The sequence below is a fragment of the Malus sylvestris genome, chromosome 11, assembly GCF_916048215.2.
Source record: "Malus sylvestris chromosome 11, drMalSylv7.2, whole genome shotgun sequence".
NCBI classification, from domain to species: Eukaryota; Viridiplantae; Streptophyta; class Magnoliopsida; order Rosales; family Rosaceae; genus Malus; species Malus sylvestris.
Genome location: NC_062270.1, coordinates 7,220,722 through 7,233,636, shown reverse-complemented (window position 1 = coordinate 7,233,636; position 12,915 = coordinate 7,220,722). Strand labels below are relative to the sequence as shown.

Here is a 12,915-nt window from a genome sequence, read left to right as displayed (position 1 = left end):
GGCTAAAAAATTTGGCTTTTAGCCCAAGGGTTGGAGATGGTCTTAATGCAATTAGAACCTCATACAACATTTATAAATATTTCAAACTCATATAATTACTAATAATTTATTTCAATTTCATATATCCGTCAATCAAACCGTTAATTTGACCGTTAAATGTTGACATAGTAAATATAGAGTCCACATCTTTGTATGACGTGGCAAATAAAAATAATTAAATATTAAAAAAATTAAGAAAAAAAATGAAAAACGAAAAATGTCGTTTCTTCTCTCGCTTGTTCTTCCCACCCACCTGGCCATGGTGGAGCTCTGTTGCGGGTGTTCTTTACATTGTCGAAGCTGACCAAGGTCCGGGAAGGCAAGAAGCGACGCGGCGATACCGATTTCAAAGAGGGTGGGCAAGGGAATTGGGTGCAGCTCGTATCCAACGGTGGGATTGTGTCGACCTTAGTTGTGGTACTTTGGGAAGAATCGGGATCGAAGAAGAAATGCTTGGATTCGGACGACTCGGTTCTCATTACAGCGCTCGCCAGCCCACACCCCTTCCCAAAACCATAACCAAGCTTTACAATTCGAGTTGGGGGTCCCTGAATTCGAACAATATCAGCCCACATCTTCTTCTCCAGCAAGCTCCACGATGCCAGATTTTAAAATACCTCACACCGCAAACAAAACCCAGATCTCAAAATCAATGAAACGACGTCGGAGGAAGAGAAAGTGGAGGGTCATTGTTGGAAATAGCCATGGCCTCCTTCTTGGAAGACTCTGTGTACGACGTTGTCGTCCATCTAGGTCTTGACGAAGAAGATGAAGTGGTGGAGTTGAAGGTTTGATGTAATTGCAACAGCGACGTCTGCTAACATCGCGGTCAAATTACACATCCAGAATTCTCATCTCGTCCTCTTTCCAACCCCCAAGTCAGTTTCTACAAATTCGTTGCGGCATTTCCTCAATTTCAGATCAAAAGAAACGGTGACCGTGGGTTTCCGGCAAACTTCCGGCCAAATACCGTAGGAATTGGACCTCGACCCAAGAGGTAAAAATGATCTTCTCCTCTTGGAATGTCCTCTGATGTAAGTTCTTCTTCCAAAATTTCAACTTTCAGTTTTGGGATCAATTCTTGATTTCGAACTTTTATTCTATTTTTCTGTCTGAATGCCGGAGATGAGATTTGTGGTAATTCTGTGAAGTACAATCACGTTGATGTGAAATGGCATAGCCTGATTCCTTGTTTGTTCTAGTTGTATTCAACTTGAATCGGGTTTGTCATTTCTTGTTTGAGTAGTGTAAAGTTTTTCTTGTTTAATTTGATTAATCTATTTTTACGTAAGCATTTGTCATTTCTTGGCTCGAATCGGGTTCATTTCGGTAGTTTGCTTTGGTTTTGGGTTCCCTGCAAGGACTAGAGGTTTTTGTGGCTTTCTAGCTTGTCACTAGAGTCATAAGATTTGGTTTAATTGGCAGAGCAATATTGTATTTGTATGCAATATTTCCAGGACCAGAGATGAGTTCTTTCGCATCTCCCCAACCTTTTGCATTTCTTAATGTTATTTTCCTTTCCATAACCTGTGTTTTGTTTGGGGTAAACGTGCTATAGAAATAGAATACATATCTTCAGTGAGCGTTCTGTTTCTCCAAAAACTCTTGGATATCTTCTGGGTCTCAACCGTTTGGCATCATACTTTCGCGATGTGGTCAAATTTTCTCTTGAAGTTGCTTGAAATTACCTTTTTGGTAGACAAGGCTCCTCAAGGGAGAGCTAGTCGGAGGTGTCAGTGGGCATTTCTTTCAGAAATGTTTTTCTTTATCAAATATTAAGCATGCCTAGATACATATGATTTCCGTTACGTTTAGGGGAAGAATAGATTTTATGAATTAATACCAGACCTTACAGTGTATGAACATATTCAGCTTACACTAGCTAGCCATAGCTAGTGTATGATAATTTTATTTAGCTTACACGTGTATAGTCAATATTACAGTATATACACCTTGTCCATACTACAAACATGTCATTCCGCATATGTGTATGGTTAATATTAAAGAATATTCAACTTGTCCATGCTACGGACATGTTATTCAGCTTACATGTGTATGATTTATACTACAGTATAGTCATCTTGTCCCTATTGTGAGCATGCCCATTCAGCTTACACTAGCAACGGTTAGTGTATGATTATATTTTTCAGCTTACACTAGCTACAACTAATGTATGGTTTTATCTTCAGTTTACACTAGCGTGTATGTGTAACCTTACACTAACTATGACTAGTGTATGGTTAAATTTTCAGCTTACACTAGTTATCACTAGTGTATGAAATTGTATGCTATACCACCAGTAAGTATATTGGAGTATACGTGCATGGAGTGGAGGGTTGATAACCCATTAGGTGTCGGGGATGTGGTTTTGAAATAATTATAACTTTTTCAGCAGGTTTTAAATTTGGGCCAAAACCTAATTGCAAAGGAAACTATGCCGATTTTTCGGTAGATCATTTGAAGTTATTTTATTAAATTATATTTGCATGCACGTTATGGCTACGTCACCTTCTGGGTGCAGGTCATCACGCCTCCATTTCGGTGTCCACCTTGACGCCCCCATAGGCAGTCGAGAGATGAATTCAAACAGTAATAATCGCAATCGAAATTAATTATACATATAGGAAGCAACGGAAACTGTATCTTTGGAATGAAACTCTGGTGCAACAAATAACCTTTTATTGGTTTGTACATAAGAAAGTAAGCGAATAGCCGAAGCCACAACCTTTTGTGATTGTTAACATCCTCGTTATATGTTGTCTGAGTAGAATTCCGTTAGCTTCATTCTTCTCTGTATTAGAAATAAAAGAGAGATGGTTTCTTGGGATATAATTCGAGTTTCCAAAGAAAAGAAAAAAATAAAACATATTTTAGTGTGCGCATATGCAGTTCTTCCGTCTGCTTCTGCGGCAATGATTTCTTCCGTCTGCGTACAGTAAATAAAACACATAAGTGATTGGAAATTAGAAACCTTAAATTAAAGCATACCTTGTGACGTAAATATTCCTTAGTGTCATCGGTTTCTTCTTCTGCGGCAATGATTTCTTCCGTCTGCTTACAGTTCTTAACGATTACGTTCCGGGTTGATAGTTGAAGCATGTATATAACATGGTGTGGGATTGAAATCTGTAGAACCTTGTATTGTTGTGAATAGGCGATGAATGAACTCTGTTGCATAGGAATCATAAAATTCATGGAAAGAATGTGAAAATGTGGTAGGAAATTAGAAAATGGGGGCCAAAATCATGTTATGATGAAGGCAATTGCATAGCCTGATTCCTTGTTTACTCTAGTTGTATTCAGAAGTTTGCTATGGTTTTGAATCGCCTGCTGTCCATTAGATGTTTACCTATTTGGTAGACAATGCTCCTCAAGGGAGAGCTTGCCGGAGGTGTGAGTGGACATTTATTTGAGAAATGTTTTTCTTTATCAAATATTAAGCATGCCTAGATACATATGATTCCCGTCACGTTTAGGGGGCAAACAGATTTTATTCAGCTTGTCCATTCTACAAACATGTGATTCAGCTTACACGTGTATAATCAACCTCGAGCACAAATAAGCAAACACTAATGATGCGAATTTAGAAACAAACAGTAATAATCACAATCGAAATTTACGGTACATAAAATAAGCAACATAAATAGTATTTTTGGAATGAAATTCTGGTGCAACAAATGTCCTTTTATTGGTTTGTACATATGATATGGTAAACGAATTGCTGGAGCCACATCGTTCTTTAAACTCTTTTCCTGCATGCATTGGAGAATATTAGAAATCACTGAAATTGGAATAAGTTGAAACGCTTGTGCTTATTGTATATGTGTTTCCAAAAATAGCGGTTTAAGGATAAATTAATTTTTAGGCCACTTAGCACTACGGTTATGTTTATTGTATATGTGTTTCTGATAAAGGTTTCTCTTGAGGCAGTTGGTAATCTAAAAAGCTTCTTCCTCACACCTTAACTGCTATTAGGTACCTCGAAAAAATGAATCAGGTAGCAGATTGTGGTTTTAGATCCAAACTGTTCAATTTTTTAAGTGCTATACATGTATGTATATATTAACTGTTCAATTTTTCAAGTGCTATACATGTATGTATATATTATATAAAACATGGTAGAATACTTTTTTGAGTACTATATATATAATTTTCATCAGTTTTTACTAAACCTAGAAGAAGTTGGAGATGGAAACATGCTAACCTTTGTGCTTGATCAATCAACTGTGTTCGTCCTCCCTGTTGGTTTCGTCATCTTCATCCTTGCCGTCGATTTTGTCATCATCATCCTTGCCGTCAATTTCGTCATCTTCATCCTCATCCTCATTGTCGATTTCGTCATCTTCATCCTCACTGTCGATTTCGTTATCTTCATCCTTACTGTATTAGAAATAAAAGACGATGTTTTCTTGAGATATAATTGAGTTTTCAAAAAAAAAAAATTATTTAAATACACTTTAGTGTGCACATACTCGCATACACACACACATATACATTAATATATGTATGCTATTATATATTCTTTTGTAAAAACTTCAGAAATTCCACGTATACATCAAGATTTAAAAGAGAGACGTTAAAAAAAAAACATTTTTAAATATGCACACATAAGTGATTGAAAATCAGAAACCTTAAATTAAAGCATACCTTGTGTCGTAAATATTCCTTAGAGTGGCGTTGAGGTCCTCCTTCCATTCAGCCACTCCCAACGTAGTGTATACCACAAAAATACTTGAGTTTTGGCAGACTTGCAAGCTTGATGGACTTCACTTTAGGTAATGTAATTGTTTCATCAGTTTCTTCTTCTGCGGCAACGATTTCTTCCATCTGCTCACACTTCCTAACTTCTATGTCCTCTATACTCACAAGAAGTTTGACTATGGACGATGAAAACAAGTATTTCAACTGGTTGCAATAATAGACCCGCAGCGATTTCAAGTTTCCGAAGCTACTTCCTGTCAACATCGGTTGTGAACTACCCGTCTCCCAAACATGCGTTAAACTTGGCAATGTATATAACCGCAAGGAACTCAATTTATTGAATGCTTCAACGGAGTGACTACTTTCTTCATGCTTCAGTCCCTTGAGTTGGAAAATCACTTCCATCGAATTACAGTCACTTACAGTAAGATTTTCAAGATTATCATCATCATTTGAGTCCTCAAGATTAGTTGGTGTAACCTAGAAAATTAAACACGATCAACAAGATGATACAATACTAATTAAAAGTTGTACTTATAGAGGTTAATTGAACCTGATTTAAAAGCTTACCTCCGGATTAATTGGACGTGGCAATATTTCAATGGGGCGGTGGGCGTTTGGTCTTGAATATGGTGCGCATCCACATCCAGCAGGGCACCAATTTGATGAACGTGTTGGAGAAGTGCTGAAATCATGACTTGTTGAATCCTTCTTCAAGTTATTCTCCAACTTCTTTCTTTGTGGAATTACAGCACCCAATGTCTTCAAATTTTCACAGCTTTTCACGCGCATATTTTTTGTGGATGACCATAGAAATGTAAATCCCTCTGGACAAAGACTTGTGAGACCAGGCAGGTCTACTAGTTCAAATGTGTTCAGTTTCGGAAACAAAATCATGTATTTTGTCGCCTCTTCTTCATTTTCCTCTATGATTCTAACTATAGTTTCCATGTTCAGACATCCAGATATCTTTACCTCTTCAAGATTCAAAAGTTCTCGGGCAATTAAATGGAACATACTTCCATTTTCAAATATCTCAAATTTTGGAAGCCCTGAAATCCAGATGGAATGTTTTTCCACAAGTGTGTAAATGAACAAATGAATATCTCCAACTTATGTAACTGGGGAAATATTGGAGTTGTCTGCCCATCCCTAACTATAGGGATTTTCAGATCAAATAGTACGCCTTCAAAATTCATATCAACCAAATATACGTCTTCTAAACTTGGAAACCATGAAATGCACTTTGATGGAAATATTGCTTTTTCAAATATGCCTGCAGATTGATGCTCAACCCTTGCCGTTGTTTCCTGAAAAAGAAAAATCATTATCAGTTAAACACATTTTCAAATTTCCACATATCGGCCGCCTCCTCATATCATAGAGATTGGAGAGTGGGACATACCTCTTCTTGGTTGGAGTATAGCTTGTTGGCTTGGAAGAAACCAACCAATCTCTGTAGACCCCAGAGAGTCAAATTGGTTAATTTATGGAAAGATATCATATCGGCTTCCTCCTCATGTTCCCTCCCCTGCTTCGACACAATTTCTTCCATTTGATCACATCCATCAATATCTAATTTCTGGAGTTGTACCAAGTTTCTCGCTGCTGATAGTGAAAGGACATATTTTAAGACACCACAACTTCCCAATTTAAGGAATCTTAGGTTGGTCAAAAACCCACTTGTTCTATTTGCAAGATACTCGATATTTGGACAATTGAAAAGATGCAACTCTTTCAAATCTTGAAATCCTTCTTGGTCTAAATCAGTGAGGACAGAGAAATTCTTAACCTCCCACAAATACAATTTTTTACATTTTTTCAACAAAAGTCTAACTGCTTGACTCTCCTCCAACTCCCTTGCATCACCTTTTTCAATCATCAAACAATTTTCGAATGCATAAGTTGTCCTCAAACATTCTGTGAATGCTTTTGTCCATTTTCGAATGCATATACCGAATCTTATTGTTGGGCTTTTCAAGACTATGTCTTTTGGCAACAAGTGGGTATCTCTATGGCTAAAACCTTCAAATGATCAGACAGAGACATCACCTCAGAAATGCTTGCCATCCCCTTATCTTCTCTTCCTCTTCCAATTTCCCATTTATTAAAGCTACCCATCATATACAACTCTTCAAGTCTACATAAGCTGGAGAAGATACCATGTGGAATCACCGTAAGACGAAAGCAATCTGTCGTATCTACCAACCTCAACTGTTTAAGTCGTCCAATTTCCCTCGGCAACTCACGCATGGAATCACAATCCCGAAAGCTGAGGATTTCTAAATTCTCCAAACTCCCAATAACATCAGTAGACGTGCCATCAAATTTAGACCCATTTAGGATCAAGGTCCGCAGGTTCTTCAGTAATCCTAGTGAGCTTGATGAGCCTCGGTTTTTCATTTGCACCAAAGCTAAAACCTTCAGTTCTTTCATCGCCTTACAAATGTTGTCCATGCTACCTTCTGAAAAAAGTCCTTCCATCGTCTGTAGAAGCTCAAGTTTTGGGCATTTCAAACCATCTTGAATCTCCAAATCGCCAACAAGTGAGATTGTAGTGTAATGGTCATATGTAGCTAAATTTGGCCACCCTTTATTTTCAGCATCACTTCTTATAAAAAATCCATGTGGATCTCTTGAAGCAATCCATATAGCAACATCGCGAACTACGTCATGCATTTTTGTAGCCTCACTCTCGCCACTATCTAGCAACAAAAACCTTCTTTTTAGTTGGCCAACCAAAGAATGCACTCTATTTCTTGCATCTTCCAAAGTAAAGCTGCTGCTAAAATATCCTCGACCCCACCCGTATCGAACCAAATACTCAATTGGAATATCATAGTCTTCTGGAAATAAACAACAAAGTAAAAGACATGACCTGGCTTCAGCACTCTCCAATCTATCATAACTCCATTTTATGCTAGAATAAACTTTGTCATTCACTCCAGGGATGTTCACTGGGGTAGAATTTTGCAGCTGATTAAGGGCATCATCCCATTTACGCTTGTTTTTCTTTTCTAGGGCTTTTCCAACAGTTACAATTGCAATAGGTAAACTTCCACATTCATGCACGACCTCTTTTGCAATGGAACGTAAATCAGGCTGATCGAAGGATTCACCTACCATTTCTCTAAAGAGCTCATGTGATTCTTCTGTTGTTAAAGTTGGGACTACAATAATTGGTTGACTTCCCATCCTGTTGCAGACTTCCGAATCTCGTGATGTCAACAAAACTTTGCACCCCTTATGAGCATCTCCAGAAGGGAGTCCTATAGCCTCAAAATCAGGCTCTGTCCAGACATCATCTAATACAATCAGGATCCTCTTTATTTCCATGAGTCTCCCACGTAGCTTTAGTGCTCTTCCGGGCTCGGATTCCTCCTCAAATTTCAAACCTATTTTGTCTGCAATTTCCGACTGGATCATCCTTGGACTTTGAGACACAGTTGCCATTACAATTTTATCAAACAAGTCTTGTTTTGCCAATCTTACGATGATTTCTTTCACCATTGTGGTTTTACCCACACCCCCCATTCCACAAATCCCGATCATTCGTACTCGTTCCCTCTTCAAACCCTCTATCACCTCATTCATGTATGCCATTCTGGACTTGAAATCCTTAAAACCTTTCTTGATTGTTGAATATATTTCTCGTGGAGGTGCAGGATGGGCCACATTTTCAAATGCTCCTTCGTTTTGGAGTTGAAGAACATGTTGTGTAATCTTATAGGCTCTCCGACTCAAGCTCCATCGGTACACACATCGCCTTTTCTTGTTAATTTCATCCTCAAACTGAAACACTTTTTTGACCATGTGGTCGTTCACATTCTTTAGCCAACTCTGAACATCAGGTTTGATGATTTCACCATTCCTTTTGGCAGCATCTACCAATCCCTGCACTCCATCTTTCTTGTCAAAAAGCTTTTTTATCTCACCCCTAAGACTTTCAAGGTTGGAATGGTAATTAACCAAATAGCCAAACTCTGTTCCTATTGGTGTGACCAAGCATTCTCCAATTTTTGAGGCAATTGCAATTATAATTTCCATTTCCTTCTGAAATCAAAGACAACGGCCGGAATGCTTCTCCTTGTTGGTGGCTTTTGTAAGTCCCGCGCTCAGTGCTCTGATGCCTAAACCAAAGAAGCACCCCAACACAACATTAATAATCATATATTTTTGTCCTGTTTAAATCTAAGTTGTATTATCACTTAGTATTACGATTTAGTGATATTTTTATTTACTTGTAAGTAAGAAATCTTATGTTCGATTCTCACCAAAAACGAATTTGAACCATATTATTGTAAGCTCATTATAAGGCTTACACAATACATCAAGCAACGTGATATATCGGGTTTTTTCAATTCTTTTATTTCTTTATATTTTTGTTTTATTGTTTTCTCATTCATCTTTATCCCATTACCATAGACCCCACACCTCCTCTAGTTTTTATTTTTTATTTTTTTTATTTATTTATTTTTTCCAGCAGCCCTCATGGTTCGTTTCAAAATTCAAGCCTCCTTCCTCCATCGCCCACTGTGTATGATAGTTTTGAGCCCAGCCAGAAAACTTATCTATTTTTTTCTCTATCTTTATCTTTTGTTTGAGTTTTGTGTAGATCTTTGTTAGTTTTCCTCTATGACACATACGTAAGGCTTAAGCATCACGTAGTTCAAACCCGAAACCATATGAAACCTTGCCACAAAGTCCCACCTGATGCCTATCAAATTATCTCTTTGTTATAATTTCTTCGTAAAAAATATTTTTTTCTCCTAAAATTAAAATATAATTTTACCTTCAAGATAATGAAAATGGTGGATGTTTATATTTTGAAATTATTATGTATACATTTTAGTGAGAGAATTATTTTGTATATATCGTTGATTGGTACGTTTAGTTTTAGTGTTGGTAAGTTTAATTCTAGTTTATGGTACGTTTTATTTTAGTTTTGGTTATTTTAGTTTTAATTTTTGGCACATATCATTGGTTGATAACTTAATAATATGTGTCTTTGTTTTGGATTAATAAAAATAATAAATTTGGTTTGAAGAAGGCTAGATTTCGGAGCTACTTTTTGAATAAATTGGTGGATCAATGGCACTTCATGGAATTTTGAATTTCAAAAAGAAGGACATTTTAGAAAACATGGCACCAAAATTGTAGAAAATAGTTTAATAAAAAAGTCTAAATGCTAGGGATGTTGCACCTAGATCAAAATTCCCCTTACTTATATCTATATATTTGAAATAATTGTAAATTAAATCTTGAACCAATTCACATTCTTCATCTTTAAGTAGGTACTTTAATCTACATAAAATTATTTCCCCATATCTATATGTGAAATGTAGGTAAAATAAATTTGAACCAAATCACATCCTTTATGTTGTAGGTAAATTATTTTGCATGTATTATTACATACATTAAGCACATTTTATTGTTATTATATATGTGTAGTAAAATAATTTACCCATATTTATATAGAATATAATTAAATAATTTTGAAAAAAAAATAACATTCTTATATTTTGTTGGTAACTAATGCTCCCATATTTTGAAAACGGAAAAATTAAACCAAAAAAAAATCCTAATTTATGCAAATTTGAAAAGCAACTAGGGAATTTAAAAAGGAAAAAAAATAAAACATATGAAAACCGTAGAATCATATACTTTTATTATTAATATGCAATGAAATCATGATATTAAAATTTGTTTTTAATCTGACATAAGTTACTAGGGATATTTTAAACATCTAAAAATACAAAATTGTGTGAAGTCAAAACCTAATCAATAAAATTGTTGAGCTAGATCCTGAAATAGAATATCTGGTGGGCACTAGATTATAAAACTAACATTTTAGTTTCTTAGTCAAGCAGGATAAAAACAAATGCCTAAAACAACAAATATTGGACAGAAATAGAGTTTTCGAGAAGTACTACATACCTGTATTGTAAATCAACGCAATGTAATTGTCCAACAGAGAAAAATTGAAATTTTGAAATCTATGCCTTGTTCAGCAACAAATCATATGTCTGGTACTGGTAGTGGTGCTTCACAAATTTGCAAGAAAATTTGAATGTTGAATGTTAGCATGCACAAGGAGGAAAGATGATGCACATCAATGCAAATATATGAACAGATAACTTCAATGGGGAAGAGTTAATAAGAGCTTTCTAACAATATAAATAGGAGAAGTGAAAAAAAATATATATGTAAAAAACCCAAAGGCCCTTTTTTTTTCTCAAGAGGTAAAGTCAATGAGTTTTTGTTAGGAAAATATACTATGATGAGTTTTAGTTAAAGAAAATTGAATTTCAATGGGTAAAGTTATATTTTCAATTGACAGTTTCACTACATGTGTATATTTATTTACTCATTATTATTTTACAGCATACAAATTTCTAATAGTTTACATTTCACCACCATATAGCAGACATGATTTAAAACTTTTTGTATTGAGTGAGAAAAGTAAAAATTCGATTATAAGGGGGGGGATTAGCTCAAACACCTAAAACAACAAATATTGAAAAGAAATATTGAAAAGAAATGAAGTTTCTAAGAACATACGTACCTATATTGTAATCAACCAAATGCAACTAACCGGTAGGGAAAAAAAATGAAATTGTGAAATCTATGCCTTGTTCAACAACAATATGTCTGGTGCTGGATCTGGTACTTCACGAATTTGCTAGAAAATATATTGTAAAACCAAACACTTTTGTTTCTTAGTCACACATGGGTAAAAATAAACACCTAAAACAACAAATATTGAAAAGAAATAAAGTTTCCAAGATGTACATACGTACCTGTATTGTAAATCAACCCAATGCAACAGTTCGCTAGAGTAAAAGTGAAATTTTGAAATCTATGTCTTATTCAACAACAACTCATGTGTCTGGTGCTGACATTGTTACTTCACGAATTTGCTAGAAAATATGAATGTTGAATGGTATCATGCACAAGGAGGACATATTATGTTACCTCAGCAATGCAATGAGCAGATAACTTTAATGGGGAAAGGTTAATAAGAGTTCTCTAACAATATAAATAGAGAAGCAAAAAAAAATATTTAACGAGCATTACCTCAAGAGGAGGTGATTCTGAAGTAAGGTATTTTCATTCTTTTTTAACAAGAAAAAGACAAAGGGAAAGAGAATGGGATGCATTGCTTTCGAACCCATTTTGTATTTCTCTTTATCAAGAGAAAAGTGAAAAAGATTTGGATACTTTGCTTACGAACCATATGATACTTTCTTTAACAAAAAAAAAGAAGGATAAAGTGAAAGAAAAATTTGATGCATTGCTTCCCAACCCCACATTCTCAAGGCACAATACATGGCTTGAGCCATCCTCATTCGTTCGTGGCATCACATTATTTTACAGTACAAACATCACAATTAGAATTGGTAATCTATTTCGAACAAAAGTAGGCCTACTATTAGTTGTAGCATTTAAATTCTGTACGGATTCGTTTGAAGGTGTTTTTAAAATTATTGAATACATTTTTGGTAAAAATATTTTTTCTTCTCCTTCCAATTACAATTAAATGGAATCGAACTATGAACCAACCTAATCCTAGTAACCCATTTTCCAACCTGGTATCATAAGCTATCCGAATGTCCACCTGCAAGGCACATCTAGGAAGACCATTATTTCTATGGTAATTTTTAAGAAACTCCTTCAAAAGCATAATATTGTCTCCAATTCGCCTGCATGCGAAGAAAGCAAATTTAGAGTTGCTCACAGTAGAGGGAAGGACATCCTTGATCCGATTGGCAAGAAGCTTAGCAATAATTTTTTAAATAGCATAAAGAGGAATTTGTATCAGTAGTCTCTCAACTTTAATTGAATTGGAACAATGGTTCCTTAACTAAAAATATGTGACCATTGGTTCTTTAACTCATCAAAACGTGTGGTTATGATAATTTTCGTCCACTCTGTCAGAACTTACGTCAAAATGAGACACGTGTCATACACGTGAGGTGGAATCAAGGGGCAAATAAGAAAAATCAAGTGAGAAAATTGTTGCAATGGTCGCTCAACTCTAACTCGATTGGAGAAATGGTCCCTCAATTTTAACCCAATTAGAACGATGGTCCCTCAACTTTAACCCAATTGTTACAATGGTCATTAACTATGACTCATTTTGACGGAAGTTCTGACGGAGTAGACAAAAAAAAC

At 35.6% G+C, this 12,915-nt stretch overlaps 1 protein-coding gene and 1 pseudogene across 1 annotated transcript in view; both read right to left on the bottom strand.

The window, feature by feature from the left end:
- LOC126589168 (disease resistance protein At4g27190-like) overlaps positions 1-12,915 on the bottom strand; it is a 58,597-nt gene that overhangs the window by 25,721 nt on the left and 19,961 nt on the right. The gene's annotated exons all lie outside the window — the stretch shown is intronic.
- LOC126589101 (probable disease resistance protein At4g27220) lies at positions 3,559-11,738 on the bottom strand (annotated as a pseudogene).